This window comes from Manis pentadactyla, chromosome 7 (assembly GCF_030020395.1).
Source record: "Manis pentadactyla isolate mManPen7 chromosome 7, mManPen7.hap1, whole genome shotgun sequence".
Taxonomy (NCBI): Eukaryota; Metazoa; Chordata; class Mammalia; order Pholidota; family Manidae; genus Manis; species Manis pentadactyla.
Genome location: NC_080025.1, coordinates 18531679 through 18548641, shown reverse-complemented (window position 1 = coordinate 18548641; position 16963 = coordinate 18531679).

Genomic DNA, 16963 nt, shown 5'->3' with positions numbered 1-16963 from the left:
ATACCTCTAATGGATCATTTTGACTACTCCACAGCAGACACCACTGAGGATAGCTGAGACTGAATCAGTTTTCGGGTCTGTCAAAGCCTCCCAAGACCCAGTTCCAGGTCATTCATTCATCCACTCAACATTTCTAAGAGACTACTATGGCCAGGCAGTACACTAGGCTCAGGGGGTAATAATAAGTAGTCACAGCTCCAGTAGATCAGGAGCTCACAGACTAGTGGAGGAGATAAACACATAACTAAATAACTCTTGAAAAGTCATATATATCACCATAAGCGTTTGCACAAGATTTTATAGGAAAACAGAGAAAAGAAATAACTTTGCCTGTAAGAGTAAGGAAAGGCTCCCTGAGGATTATTTGAACTGGGTCTTGAAGGATGAGTAGGAGTTTGCCAAGACACAAAAAGGAAAAAGGGCCTTCCAGGCACAGGGAATAGCATAGACAAAGGTGCAAAGGTAAAGAAAAAAAAAATGATACATCTGAGAAGGGATGAGTAGTTACAGAGGCTGGTGGAGTATGTGGAGAGTCATAGAAAATGAAGATTAGAAAGGAAGGCTGAGGTCAAATCATGGAAGACTTTTACTGTTATAATGATAAGTTTGGATTTTGTCTTAAAATTAGTGGGAGTCATAGGATATGTTCACAAACTACATTCTCCCCACATGTGTTTTTACCTGTTTTCCACTTAGAAGTAGTAGAATATGAAGTACAAAGAATAAAATCATACCTTCCCTTCTCTGAATGTGCTACTCAGTGCCTAGGTTTTCATTCTGTAGTATTTTCCTTCATGCGTGAAAATGATGGAGATAATCACCAAGGTACGATGGGCCCTTTAGGCTGTTTGCCAAGGCCACTAGGTTTATCCTGAGCTATGTACACATTCCCTTTTGTGACCAGGGCCCAGCATTTATAAGATCTGTGGTCCATATTTGAGGTGGTCTGTGTTCAAACACTAGAACTTTCCTCTGCAGAACAGAGCTTTAATCTGTTTAGTGCTGACACAGAAGCATTGAATTTTTAGCCTATGTGCTAACAAAGTGAAATAATCACTCAGGCAGAAAACATTATACTGAATTAGAAATAACAGAGAACTTACTCTGAAGTGGGAAAAGATTTTTTGATATCACAGAAATGAAGTGACAAACATGAAGCGTAGCTATGTAAGGATGTGGCCATCAGGGCAGGGGACACCCTCAGAAACAGCAGGGTAGAGTAGACAAGGCAGCCATCTTCTTGAAAAGCTCACACCCATCCTGGCCCTCCATATTCCTCTTGTCAAAAGAAGGTACGAGGTGGCTGCTTTCTATTCTAAAATGTTGCATTTACTGCAACATATTTCCACACAGGACCCACAAAGGCAAGATTTATTAGGTCGGCCCTACATCTTTCTTGTGTCTCTGAAATCTGGCTCTTTTCATTGTTCAAGTCTAGATAATGGTACTGATCTGCCGTTTCTCTTTGGAAATACTTTGAAGGGGAAGAGAATGAAACAAATATTCTTTGCTCTCTGATGTTCTCATCCAGGCTTCATTCTGAGGTTCTTCTAATATCCTCAAACAAAACAAGGATAAGGAAAGAAGAAACAGACATGCAAGGGGAATCAAGGGCCTGACTTCTCATCAGACTCAGAAGGAACCAGAAACCGTTCCCCCACCCAATCGTGAAAGCTCACCGTAGTGTCTTGAGTACTATGTTTAAATATTCTTCACCACCGTTGGCCTGTTTGTAAATGACAGCAATAAAGCCAGCTCAGCTCATTAGGGCATTGTTGGGGGAAATAAGGACAGAACTTATAAACACATTGTCAACAAAGTACTGAGTGTGCTTATTGTCACAAATAACATTAATTGCTTATATGGGTGGTAGTGGTTCCCAAATAACGGCCTTCACCCCTTTCTTCCTGGAGGAGCCACGCCCAGGGAATGCTGGCTAGGTAGGCAGGACGGTCTGCTTAGGGCTTCATTAATATGGGGGCCCAATGAACCTCTTCAGCATAGTTGGGGCTGAAGGTTGGCCTCCAGGTTCCGACCACTAAGTAAGTCAGCAAAGATACTCCAGTCTAGGTGTGAAGAGCTCAGTAAATGGCAAGATATTCTAGGAGCGCAAGAACAAGATGGCCCATTGGCTGGGATTCAGATATTTTCACTAGTGGGGGCCACATGTTAGAAAATACCATAGATAAGTATATAATTACTCACATCCATGTGCTCCCTATATATCAATTATTTATTAATAAGTGTTTAGATTTAGGTTTAGCACAAAACACTGGAGGGCTGACCCCACCTCCAGCCCTCATCTGTGGTATGTCTCTAGCAGAGGTTGGCAACTGTATGTGAGCCAAGCTGGCCTGGGGTCTGCTTTTGTGTGGCCCACGAACTGAGAATGATTTTTACCTTTTTAAAGGGTAGTATAAAAAAACACAAAGAAGACCATGAAACAGACATCTTACATGACATGCAAAGCCTGAAATATTTACTACCTGGCTCTTTGCAGAAAAGCTTGCCTACCCTGGGCCTTATTGGTGTCTCGTGGGTGACATGATTCATAGCTGTTCCCTCATTTCATCCTCACAGCCGCCCTGTGGAGGAGGGAGGATGGTTATTATAATGTCCATTTTAAAGGTGAGGACACAGAAGCCTGGAACAGTTATATAAGTGCTCAGGGGTCACGGACAGGTAGGTAAGGCTGGGAAGAAACCGCAGGGGCTCGCATTCCCCACCCGGGACTCTTATCTGCAGATCACAGGGAGACTCACTGAGCCAGCTCAACTTCATAGGGCAAAACAAAGGTTGAACTGCATGCAAACTGATTTGAGGGTATTGGATTGTCCACCCTTTCACAGCAGGCATCTTATTGGGGAAAAGAAGTCATGCAGAGTATTTGGAAATGCTAGAAATGTTTAGCTAGCCTCATTATAGACTTAGGCAGGTCAGGCAACAGAAGTTCATATTCCTTTGAGCCGATGTCTCAACTCCGCAGGCTGCCAGGAGCCCTGCACTGCACCACGCCCTCCCAAATGGCCTCTTCTCCCTTCTGCTTTCTGAATTTCTGTTTTGTTCACTCCCCTCTGCACTGGTGGGCGTGGGCAGAGAGGAGCACAGCAGGGAATGAATGGCCACATTATCCACCCACGGCCTGTCAGCAGCCTCCCTGCCATACAGCCCGGGGGCAGCTGGTGTGGAGCCCCAGGCCCCTGACATAAACAGCTGGCTGCCTGAGTAGCGGCTTGTCCCGTGCCTGGGCAAGGCCTTGCTGAGGCTGGGACCTCCCTGCTGCCCCAGGGGCTGAAGAGGGGCTTTGTGCCCTTCACTCAGACCGTAATCCTCTTGAGTGCTACCAGGCAGAGACCTGGTAATGACACGCACAGGCTGCTCTGAGTCACCCACCGGCAGGAGGGAGTGGGGGCTGCCAGGCTGCCAGACCCGGGCCGTCTGCCTGTCAAGGGTGATTTAGGAAGTTCTGATACCAAGGGTAGGAGGCTGGGCTGGGTGCCTTCAGAAGCTCTTCTAAGAACTTACAATCCCCCGTCCTCAGACATCCTCCTCCGGCCTTGTACGGAGTGCAGAGCCCCTCCCAGAGCCAGGCCTCGGAGAAGCAAACCGCTGGAGTCATGGCTGATGGAGTTATTTGGGTCGGTCAGTGCTGGTCCTTCCTCTGCAGATACCTGGCCGCGGCGCAGGGGGAGCACAGCGGCGGGAGGAGGAAGGCAGGCAGGGGGCGTCCCTGCTGACCTCAGACCCGTGGAAGAAGCGGGGAAGGGCCGGGGAGGCCGCGGGGCTGGGGCCCTGCAGGGTACGTCTTAGGGCCCTTCTTTCTCTTGACCTTCAGTTAATCACAGTTCTCAGAGCCCTGTCCTGTTCCATCACTAGACTGAAGCCACACCAGGGCAGGGCGCTGTCCAGCGCAGCACCACGCACAGTCCCTTGTCCATAGGAGACATGCAAGAAAAATGGAGCCCCTGTAGTATCCCCTCTTGGTTCTTCCAGCCAGATGCTAAGAAAAACCTTAAAAACCCTCAGTAAGGGCCAGTGAGGGGATTTAGCTCTAAATCTAAGAGAGATCCATTTGGGTCCAGAGCTTTTTTTAAAAATTAATGTTATCCAGGACATCAGCTTGCATCAGACACAACAGACATTTCCAAACTTCTTAGCAATCCACCCACCTAATGCTTCTGCCAGTGCAAACACTGCCAGCCATGGGGGAGGAGAAAGAGCCTTCTTTTTCTTTCAAAGTCTTTCCCATATAAAGATCAATTTGGATTTACAAGAGACAATCGTTTCAGAGGGGCTCACAACGCCTTTGTTCTGAAACCACATTTTTCTTTCTCAATTATATACTTGGTTGGTCCCTTATTATACCTGCCAAGAGAGGCAACATGCTGTGGCTGCTTATTTGCTGATTCGTGGCTGATTTAAACTCAGCAAATAGCAACAAAAAGCTGTTTTAATGAGATTTTAGACTTCAGCTGTGAAAATTGAAATTCACCCAACATCAAACCACCCAACCACCTAAGAATATGGCACTGAAATATTCTTGTCATACACAAGGATTCTATTTCTGACCGATGAGTTTACAGTGCTGGGAAAGCACCGTAGCAGGAAGGACGAGGAGGAGTCACAGTTGGCCTTGGCTGTAAGGAGAGGATTCTCAGTAAGTGTGGCTGTCCTGTCCGCACTTCCTTCTCTTAGATCTCGTATGGGTATGGCTCATTGTACCCTAAATTATATAGATCTAAATTAGGGATCTACTAAAACCAAAAATATAAATTCACCTTTTATTGTATGAATCAATCATTTAGGCCCCAACCTGTCCTATTAACAGGAAGTCAAGTATGTCCCTCTGGAGGGCCTCCATTTCTCTTTCAAATCCAGACATGCAGATGCTCAGCCCTGGTTTCAAGGCCAGGCCTGGGGAAACTAAAAACTCTCAGCAGTCAGCCACAGCCTCTGAGCGTCCGTGCCACACGGGATCACGGACAAAGCTTCCTGTGGCACAGCCCACAGATGCTTGCCCATGCAGTGGCAGTACCCTGCGTTTCTGCCCAGGCGAAGGAGCGCTCTGCTCTGCTCAGCCACGTGCTGGCTGGCCTCCCTCGGGTGCAGGGACTCTCGTGTCTGGGGTTGAAATGTGCATCCCTATATGGCAGGTGGAAAACAGAAATGAGTGAAGTGGGCTGGCTTTAAGAAAAATCAGCACACAGGCTTTGCTTTTATTGAACTTTAATGTAAGCAGGTTATATCTAAATATATGTAATCTTGATTACATATATATATATATATATACACATACACACACACACACATATATATATATACACATATATAAATGCCAGTTGAGAGTATTTCATAATAAAGCAAAATGTTTTTATAATTCATTTCGTCTTTAATATGAATCTGGAAACCTGATGCTTTTTCTTCTGTACTAAAATGTCAATGTCTAGTCTTCCATCTTGTGTTTTGAACATGAATAAAATATGTGTCCTGTTAGAATCCTGGTACTTTGATATTGTCATGTTTCGTTTTCAGTATTATTTTGCCCTACAATTCCATAATATCAATTTATAGTGCTTCCTCAATCCCACTAAGATTAACCATGCTGACTAATATTGACCAGACTATGTTCAAGCTCTCAAGACTACCCTAATACCCAATAATGTCACTTCCTGAAAATTATGTCTGTCACAATGATATCATATCCAAATGACCTTTTAGCCCATGAATCTTAATTAATTCTATAAAAAAATATACATCCTAATCATACACCAGAATTATTTAGCTGTTTTACATAACTTGTGCTGTGGATTCTTAACCATACTTCTAAAACACTAAGCAACAGGATTCCTGGTTCTTTCTATTTGGGATATAGCATGTCTGTTGCATTTAATAGATATTCTTTTGATAAACTCACCATCTATCACTGGTTTTAATGCCCAGGCAAAATTTCCCTTTAAGGTTAGTGGTATTTTACAACAGAGTCATTTAATGCATTCACTTTAAAAAAAAAACTTTTAAAATGCCTGTCCTATTGTTAGTTCAGTGCTTTCCATGTGCATCTTTTTCCATACTGGTCATAGTTATGACCATGTTTTATTGCGTAACATATTCTTTTGAGGCAGACACACAACAATATTCTCAGAGTATTTTTCATTTCAGAAGCGTAGCAAATGGGAATTCAGTACAGCTGATGTGTGACATAGGACTCGGCTACCTAACTTCTCTGAGTCTCAAGTTTCTTCTCCATACATGATGGCTGGTGACTAGATAACCTCTAAGGTCCTACCAATTCTAATATTTAGCAATTTCATGACCCTAAGTCCTAAAGGATCCTTGTGGCCTCTGATACCTCCTCTACCTTTGAGGCAAGTTGCCCAGAAGAGGGAATTTTCCCACAGAAAGTGAGTGCGTGCCCAAAGCTACAATAGAGACTCACAGCAACGCGGCAGAATGATCATCAGTCCTAGCATTACCTAGTTTTAGCTGTGATCACCCGCAAAGCATTTCATTGTTTTCTACTTTGTGTCTACCTTTATGTAAGGTAAAGAAAAGGAAAGGGGCCTCAGAGAGATGGAGGTGGGTGGGGTCCCACCTGCGGCACCTACCGCAAGTCAGCGGTGTGCCTTTGATATAGGAGGCCTCGTTTAGTCCTCTCATGAAGGTGGGAGAGGGTATTATCCTCAGTTTACAGATAAAGAAGAGAAACTCAGGGAAATTAAGTATTCTGGCCAAGCGAACACAATTAGCAGCAGATCTAGGATTTGAGCAGCTCAGGTTCAGCTGCAGAGCCCATGCTGTATCTGTTAGACACGACATAATTCTTGGTTCCAGTGCGGATGCTTGGTTTCTTGCTGGCGGGTTTTCTTGGGTCACTCCTCTCCTGAGTAATCTATGGGAAACAAGAATGATCTGTTCTTGGCGCCTCCCCTCTGAGGTTGCCCCCACTCCCCTTTCTTCGAGGGTGTACCTTTTGCCTTAAATAAAGCCTTCTCATTGCTCAACTTACTGTGTTGCGTCTCTGCGCTCTTCCAGTGGCAAGCATCTTTGTTACTTGCCATTGCATTTTATTAAAAAAAAAAAAAAAAGAACGATCTATTCTTTTATGGTCCTTGCTGCCTGGAAGCCATGGACCAACCTTGGGATGACTGGGTTGGAGGCCAGAATGAAGGGGCTGATGTGGAGGTAAATATGACCCAGAATCTGACCAATAGCTAGGCATTTTCTGGACCCACCAATCCCAGCAACTACTATTCATCATTCTATTCTGTTTCTATGAATTTGGCTTTATTTAATTAATTTATTTTTAGTTCCATACATAAATGATGCCATATAGTATTTGTCTTTCTCTGTCTGACCTGCTTCACTTAACATAATGCACTCAAGGTTCAGCCACTGTTGTTGCAAATGGCAGGATTCCTTCTTTTTTATGTCTGAGTAATATTCCAAACACATTTTTCACATTTTCATCATCCATTCTTCTGTCAGTGGACACTTAGGTTGTTTGCATGTCTTGTGAATATTGTTAATAATGTTGCAGTGAACACAGAATGCAGAAGTCTCTTTGAGATAGTGATTTTGTTTATTTCAGATATATACCCAGAATTGGAATTATTGGATCATACATATTTCTATTTTTAATTTTTTGAGGAACCTTCATACTGCTTTCCATAATGGCTGTAACAATTTACATAGAAAGTGCCTCTTGATTCCCAACTAAATTAGATTAAGATACGAGTGCTCCACCCTTCTTCTCACATCCTTTTCATTTTCTGACATCAGCAGTTTGTTCTTATGCCATCAAGGTTGATCATATTATATTTTCTTTCTATAGCCATATTTAAATCTTCTGTGTTCGATTAGGCTGATTCTCAAAAAGCCAATAAACTTTATGCTAATAGAAACTGAAATTATAGATACCTTGATCAATTCTTTCCATAAATGTTGAGACAGACACTGGGCTAGGATTATAATATGGGCCCACAGTCAGGAAGCATACACTGTGCTCCCAGGTTAAATGGGTCCCATTCATTACCCTCCACCAATGTCCCAACACCACACCACCATTTGATAGGACTCGACAGGCAGGCTTCACTTTGGCTGGTGAGGAGTCTGGTGAGGCAGCTCTCCATTGTTACAAGCAGGGGTTGGTAGGAAGGCGTCTAGAAACCGTAATCCTCAGAAGAACATGCAATGTCCACAGAGGAGTGAGCTCTGATGTTGAGTTTGGCTGCCCAGGCTCCAAACTCAGGGATGAGAGAGGACAATGTGGGCCACCACCGACCGGCCAGTTCACCTGCAGACAGTTTCAGGGTTCTCTGCAACCCCACCCCTCAACCCTCACCGCCACTCGGGAACACGGCTTACTTGATCCAATTATCCATCAACGGGCTTTATTCGCTTTATTTCTTCTGAAAATGTGTTGAGCTCCCTCCTCCACTGTCTCCTCCAATTATCTTGACTGTTAGAAGTTTATTCACATGTCTTTATTTTGCTGAGGTCTCTGGAAGGAGGGGTAAACCACAGTCAAAAGTGTATGTTGTTTCGCTGATTATAACCTAGTTCGACTTCATTACAAAGAAAAACTTCAAACAATCAAGAAAAATATAAAAAGGAAAGGAAAACTCCATAAAATCCTGCAACTTGAAGATAACTATTGCTAACCTCTTGATGAAAATCCTTCCTGAATCCGCCAGCATTTCTGACTGCGTGGAATTTCTAGAGGGAGTTTGCCTATACGTCTACCTTGGGGTCTTCTTTCCGCAGGGAGCCATTAAACCGAAGGTGGGACAAACAGGCAAGCTCCTCGCTCTCTGGGCTACAGCCACGTTCCAGGACTGTGCTGAAAGATGAAGCAGCCTGGGTAAGCAGGTTTTTCCCAGCATTGTCTTTCCTTCTCTGCTTTAATTGCTTCTGCATTGTGGAGCATCTTTGCGGTGCCACTGCATCCCCTGAGCATTTCAATTCCCTTTGCAGAGCCGGACTTTCTAGAGCAGATTCTTCTGTGTCTGGGTTGGACTGTAAGCACTGAAATAGCAGACTGATTGGTTTGTGAAATTCGCATTTCACAGTTGGATCAGGCCCCTGAGTCTTGTTATGATTTGAAAACAAACATGGCCCATGTAGCCTTCTTTGGCAAATGGGCCTTTTCTCTGAAAGTACAGGTGCTGGGGTGCAGGGAGAGGCTTCAGGATGGAGTTGGTTAAGATGAGCGAGGCCGAGAGAACACTCAGGGAATGGCTATCCCCACCATCCTTTGTCCCTTTGGAACAAGCTCTTTCACTTTGCCCAGCACTGCCAGAGCTGTGTTTGTTTGCCTGTTTGTTTTGGACATGAATTAGAAAAAAGACAGGCTTGGTTCTCTGCCATGGATTGCTGCATCACAACTACCTTTGCCTGCTGCTGTGTGACTGCTGTGCCTGCACAAGGTCAGACACAAGAGAACTCTCCAAGAGCATGGGCCTGGCAGGCCTGTTACTCTGGTCTTCACATGAGGGGTCCACGTGGGCACCCATGCGAAGGCATCAGATGGCTCTGCGCTTCTCTGGGCCCTCAGTCAACTGGCCGAGTCTGGGCTCTGCCTCTGCCTTGGCCACAGCTCCGCAGTTGGGGGTTGGGAGGTATCTCAGTCTCTCAGCCACAGACAGGCATAAAGGAACAAAACCATTGCTTCCCCTCTCCAAGGAGGACTTTGAAACTTTCCTTAAGGGTTTATTATTTTCCCGTCCACCACCTTGTGAGACACTCTAGGCAACCATCAGCATGCTGAGGCTCAGTGCAGTGAGGGTGCAGAGAGGGCAGGATCCCGCCTGACGAGGACAGCTTGGAAAATGGCCTCATTCTCTTACAAGCATTTGATGACCGTCAGAGGGATAAGGACACAGGAATCTCTCACCTTCTTGGGTACACAGATAATTGGGGTATTTTTTGAGACTCGGACTGAATCTCACTTTTTTTTTTTGAGTCGTGGTCCCTATGGCTATTTTAGAAGTGCATTCTTCTATAAGAAATAAGTGCCTGTTCTGAATTTGTCCTTGTGGCCAAAAAACTCTGTAGCTATAGCCTGGCAATAACCCTTCCCAACATTTTTTTTTTTTGCAGTGCAATCAGGTGATTGAATGGAGAGATCAAATATGGAATAAGAACCAAAAACAAAATGTACCTTGCCAAGCTGCCATACCCAGGAATGAACTAGGTAAAACAAGGTCCCCTGAAGAAGAGCTACTTATCCTTCTAGACCCAACCCACTTCCCTTATTCAGGGTAGGCTTCTTGGACCCTGCAAGGCAGGTCCAGAACTTGCTGGTCTTTGTGTTACATAATACATTTCTTATTACACCATTTTATAATTTTTGCTTATGTCTTTCTTCTCCATTGGAATTTGAGCCCCTGGAGGGTGAAGATTCGTATCTATTTTTGTATCTCTGTCTCTGAGTATAGCACCTTACCCATATAAGCTAAGAAAGAATAGTACATTAAATTTAAAAATGAATGAATGAATGGCATGTGGATCACAGACTTTCTTTCGCAGTTCACAAGCCCAAAAAGGGTGTTGCCCCCCTTGAAGCATGATTCTCAGGTTATCCGTAATCACAAAAATAACAGCTACAATTTACTGGGCACTTCCTACGTGCCAGGGACTGCTACATACTTCAGGCATAGTATCTCATTTAATCTGGATTCCCTCCCATCACACTTATAAATAATTGTTTACTCTCTGTCTTTCCTTGGAGTGAAAGTCCCTGAGGGCAGAACCGTTCCTTACATGATGCTGAATCCTCCAGCATGCAGCCCATAGAATGTGCTGTGTATTACACGCTGAATTAATATTTTTTGCTTTAATGAACTCTTACAAATAAATCCCTGTCGGGAGTTATTGCAAGTCTCCTCTGGTATAATTACTGCAAGACTGAATGTCTCTGCCCTTTTCTGTCCCTTGGAGCCTACAGGACACTCATGAATTTTCCTTGTGGCAGCTGAAAACACTGATTACCTTTATTATCACATTTTGTGTCTATTGTCTATTGTCTCACTGGCTCTAGAACCTTGGAACAGACTCATCCCCCTTCCCTGATGGCTTATCCTTTAGGTCACCATCGACTCCACCAACATGACATCATTTCCAAGCACTGCCACTGTTGTTTCGGGATCCCAGGTACCAACAGAACCAGAATGAAGTAGGCACATATTCAGGGACAAGCTGGGCAGGGCAGGGCAGAGTTCAGCGCAGAAAGTGCAAGAGTCTAATGTTGAGGCCACCAGTCCCAGGTCTGAAAGCTTAGAAAGCTTAAGGCACATCCACTTCCCAGGAAGGAGTAAGGTGGGTCCTCATTTCTACCACCCAGAGGGGCTCTCCTTTGCCCCCAGTCAGATTTCATCCCTAGCCCATTTTCCCCACTGATGGCCACATCCAATGTTTCCATCCTAATAGTGTTTCCTGCATTGTGTCTACAGGTTTGCTCTGCTTATTGGGGCTCCTTGCTATCATCACAGATCCTAATCCTCTTTTCACCACTTTATTTCCAAGGGCAGCCATCTCCCTGTGCTTTATTTCCAAGGCCAGAAAAGAACTGGACAATTTCCACAAAGTTGGCTAAGAACATTCCCGCTATACCAGGGTGCTGAACCAAGTTTCTGAAAATGGCACATTTGTTGGACACTATTCTCCCTTTTGCCTTTGTGAATTCCACAGATCCTGGACATACACCCTGCCAGTTTCTGAAGTTGTTGCCATTCTTATCTAGAGCATCAGGGATCTAACCATTTCAGAAATAAATTGGCTGAGAGTGGCAGGAGTGCAATTCCAAAGGGCACTGGCCATGTTTGGTATCCTAGGCTTGTTCCTGGGATCACGTACTGTGACAACCCACAGTTTCCATTATAATAATAAACTGCAGATGCCTATTTAAAGCACCCAACCCTTTATTTCAAAGCTAGGAAGGCAGCATTAGACAGACACAAACAGGACTTGGAGCTGGGAGTCTGGGTCACTCAGTGTGTGATCTTAACAGAGTCACTGGATCTCCTTGGACTCAGTTTTCTCATTTATAATGCGGGTGCTGACAGGGTAGAGGCATTAGTTAGAGCTATGGTGGTTGGTAATCATTTGCAATATGTTAATGTATCAAATCAACCAGTTGTCACCTTAAACTTACAGTGTCATTTGTCAATTACATCTCAATAAACCCGGGAGAAAATGAAGGGGTTGTTATGGTTCTTTGAAGGTATTTTATTTCTCCAGTGAGAATCACTTCAATCTTAAGCAGGATGCCTGCCCATGTCTCTCCTGTCCTGTCCCTGGGATTGTAAAGCTACGTCTTCAGTCCCATGAACCTGGGCTTGACCCAGACCCAGATCTTTCATCTGAGGACAGGTTTCCTTTACTGAGCCACAGTTCTGGAAAGGACCTTCACAGCTTGTTTCTGGTGTTGCTGAAATGATCTTGACCATTCTGAGTCATAACACACAGCTTTATGCCAACATAAGTAAGATAACAGCTTCAAGCAGAACATAAAATAGGTCTTTCATGAGAGATCATCTTTGCTGTTTATACAGAATATTTTATGCTTTTTTAAAAAAGATTGCTTCTTAATTATAAAAGGAACTCACTGTCTTGTACAAAATTTGGAAAACTGTGGTTAAGTTTAAAGAAAAGGGCAGAATCATTCTTAATCCCATAATTCTATTCCTACCATAGAGGAACTGTTAGAATTTTGGTATGTTTGCCAGTTTCTATGCAGCTTTTTAACATTGTTGAGATTATGCTCTTTACATTGTTTCATCCTTTTTCCCAACTTAATATTATATAATTTCATGTCATTGAAGTCATCTATAAATAATATTTTAATGGCTTCATAATATTCTATGTTGTGAGCACTGCCCTGTGGTTGACCAGTTAGGCTGTGTCTAGTTTTATTCTTTTTTATTTTTCTGATTTTTATAAGTAATGCTGAGATAAACATCTATGTCCATCTATCTCTGTGAACTGCAAATTATTTCCTTAAAATGCTTTCCTAGAAATGGGTTATAAATTAAAGAGCATAATAGTTTTAAGACTTTTGGTACTGTTTAGGTCTTAATTTTTCAAGCATATTCTATGACTTAATATCACCATTTTTTCTTCTTACAGAATATCATATCCATTTTAATCATGCAAAAACTTTGGGTTTTCTTACACTTTCCCCGAAGTAACACATGCCAAACCTCCTCCCAGGAAACATCAGAATCCAGGTCTTTGTCAGGAATGTCACTCAGCTGCAGAATCCCTGCCTGACCCAAGCCCCTCAGGATACTTCATTTCAATGCCAGGACGAATGGGGGATATTAAAGGAGTAAAGAGAATAGCTCTCAAGTGTAAGGAATAGAAAATAAGTGAGTGCAGAAAATCCTGGGCTGTATTTAGCAGAGCTTCCATTCAATATACTATATTTAAAACATAGCAAAATAAAACAGAACCAATCACTACAAGGACAAGTTGTGTGACTGGGTGAGCTCCACAGCCTGGCTGCATACTTGTCTCCTCTTGTGTAAAGACAGGAGAGTGAATAAGTGATTTATAAGGTCTTTGCAGTTCAGCATCAGATGATTCGTTCTCTTTCCAGCAGCGTGCGGGTTATGAGGTAACGTGCTGAAGGTACTTTGAAACAATTTTGGGTTTGAGGTTTCCTTTGGAATGATGATCATGGAAAATGACCACCTTGGGGGTATGGGATCTTGCAAAGTTGAGTGTCGGTTAAGGGTTTGGTATTAGACAGACCCAGGTTTGAAGTGACGTGTTGCTCATTATTAGCCACATGTGTTCTCAGCTCAAATACTTTGAGCATTAGTTTCTTCAACTCGGAAAGGGCTGATAACAGAGCCTATTCCATGGGGCGCTGGAGCAGTGGGTGATGATGTACTCGGGAACTTTGTGGGAGCCACTCGGCAAGTTTGGTGTGCACTGTGCAGCAGGGGAAACTGAGGCTCAGGGAAGTTGCCCCTGGGCGAAAACTACACAGCAGTTAGTAATGAAACCAGGAATCACGTGTGGTTTACTTGTCCCAGTTTACTCCTTCATCACCACATAATTCAGGAAATAGCTGAGTGAAGACAAAAGATTTCTAATGGAAGTTCAAGGCAAAGATACCGTTTTCCTAACCATGGTCTGAAGGCAGTTGCCGTTATGATGGGTGTAGAGTCACAGTTCATCAAAACAGGACCAGATAGTCGTGACTACACACCGCTATCTAATAAAGATAAAGTCTCAGCTCTTCTACCTGGTGTTCAAGATCTCTCATAGCTTGATGTCAGCCTACCTGTCCGTGTTCACCTCCTGTCACGGCCCCACATGGCCCCCAGGTTTCAGCTAAAATCCACAGCACATCATTCTCCTGACTCCCATCATTTCACCCTGACTGTGCTGGGGCCGCCTGGCAGCCACCTGCCTCCTCACTTTCAAGGCCCAGCCCAAATGCCGGTCCTTCCCGGGGAAGCCTTCTCCTCCTTCCTGGACAGACTCATTGCTCCTGGCCCTGGCTGAGTTACCAGGACACTCACGTTAATCACCATATGCTACATGATGAGCCTGATGGGATTCAGCTCCAGCCCGTGTGGTTGTAGGTGCTCCTCCTCTGGCTACTCCGGCATAATCTAACCTAGGTCAAGTCCTTCCAAAGCCAGAAGACAAGGTTTGCTTCTGAAAGGCCTCAGAAACCCAGAGAGTCTGAAATGTAACACAAATGTGTGGTTGTTCTAAGAAGACAGTGAGAAGGAAAATGTTATCTCTGATTTTTTTGTCCCATTCAGCAGCTGAAGCAAATAAGCTAGTATATTAAATAGATCATCATGCCACAAATTTATAATTTTCTCCCACTATTATGACGGGACTCCATTTTCCTTTCATCTCTTGAACCCCAGTGCCTACAGCAGGGTGTCCTGGTGAGTCGGTACATGGTAGCTGCCCTGTGGTTCACTGACTGCCCTGGTAATGAGTCAGTCCCTTACTGAATGACCACTACTGTGTCCAGTAATTTGCTGGGTGCCCTGGAGACTGCAGGAGACCCACCTGCCTTTTCAGCTGAGCTTGGGTCCAGCCACAACTCTTAGCCTTTTCAGCCCCTGCGATGTTCACCATAGCGGTTGCCGTGGAGTGTTAAGGCCCCACAGAGGTCTCTGCGGGTCTTTGCACCTGCATTCCACGCTCTCCCCTCTGTGTGCACTTCAGCTGAAGATCACTCCCCCTCCTGTCTGCCTGTCAAAGCTCTGCCTCACGTAGGCTCTCGAAGACACAGTCCCCTCTGCTTTACTCCAGTGGCCTTCTGTTTGCGTGTCTTATCTCTTCTTTAAGACTCTAAGCTCCTGATCAAGGGGGCTCTCATTTCCTTTTGAACTCTGGACTACTCAGCAGATTGCTAGGTATACAACAGGCACTTAATAAATAATCCATTCATTTGTACAGACATTCTTCACATTCCAACAGGTGAACCTGGGATCCTCTAATCTTGCTACTCAAAGTGAGGTCTGGGTGTATAGCACTGGCATCTTCCAGGAACTTGGTGGAAAATGCAAAACTGCAGGCCTGCCCCAGACCTACTAACTCAGAATCTGCATTTTAACAAGATCCCCAGAGGATGGGTATGCGTGAGAAACTCTGCGCTAAAAAACACTGACCTCCAAATTCTAGTCACTTTCTTCCTCACTTGGTCCACTGCTTCTGCTCCCCCTGCATCCTGTACATGGCTTCCCCCATCCCCCACAGCACCTCCAATTCCCCTGCCTAGTGAACACTTTAACCATTTTCCTTCCAATATTCTTGATTTTCTCATTCCTCTAGTATCTCTAGTCCTAACTACAAAATGCCAGCAATTCACTTTCTGCAGTTTTTGTTGTTCCTTGAGCCCCCTATGTCTCCTGTGGTACTGCTAAATGGCAGGGCCCCTGTTTTGCTGAATCAATACACACCGTGCTCATCAAACAGCTGGGTGAGAGGTATTCGGCAAGGAAGCTGAACTCCATCCTCTCTCGAGTGGGCTATAGCTCTTTTTGCCCTTTCTGTTTATCTACTCGGTCCTAACTGGGCAGAAGTTAGGAACTCATGGGCCAGCAAAAAATGTGGGGTGGCAGTGAAATCCATGCTCCTCATTTGTAGATTCAGCTGCTGAAAAGAATTTGAGGACTGAACAGGCTTCATGCGTCAAGCCTAAACCTTTAATTCAAAGAAAGGCGTGCCTCATTTTAAGACAATCAAACTCAGAAAAGCATACTTAGACGAGGAATGCCCAGGTTTGTTTTAAATATTAATTCTTCCACAGGGGAATTAAAAAAAAAACTTCAAAAGATCTTTAAACAGGCAGTCTTCAAAGTGACTTTAAAAATTATATTTATTCACATCTTGATAAAAGCACAGGTGTCTTGAAATTCAGGGGAGATTTATCCTCAGTTTGAGTTGCTGTATTTTACACAGAATCCAGGAAAATCAGGTTTAGGGCCTGAACTATAGGGACAATTACTTTAATCCCCCACCTACATATTTCATAGCAGGAACTAAGTGGTTAAGTACTGCTGCTAAAAATCATATTACTTTTTGACTCATTTCCTACCTGAGGCTTGATTTGCAATGATCATTTGCTGCAGACATTTAGAAAAAGAGATTGTTCATAAAGAGAAGAGATTTATTGGACAGAGTCTTCCTTAATGCCAAGGGCTGACAATAATTGGGTCATCTGAGTTCTATTCATTTTTCTGAAGTCTCTGATTGCTTGCACAATAACTTTCTTCCCCAATCAATTAGTCTAACAATTCATATCAATATTTTATTTTTAATGGTTGACTACCCACTGCATTAAAAATGTAAGTGCATTAGCTCTACGTAAAATGATTCTATTGGGATAGGCTTACTTAAATATTCATAACAAAAATTAATAAATCTAAACACAGCGTTTGCATTCTGAAAAGTAAGGTTACTGTCAAATATATTTGGCCCTAGGTGA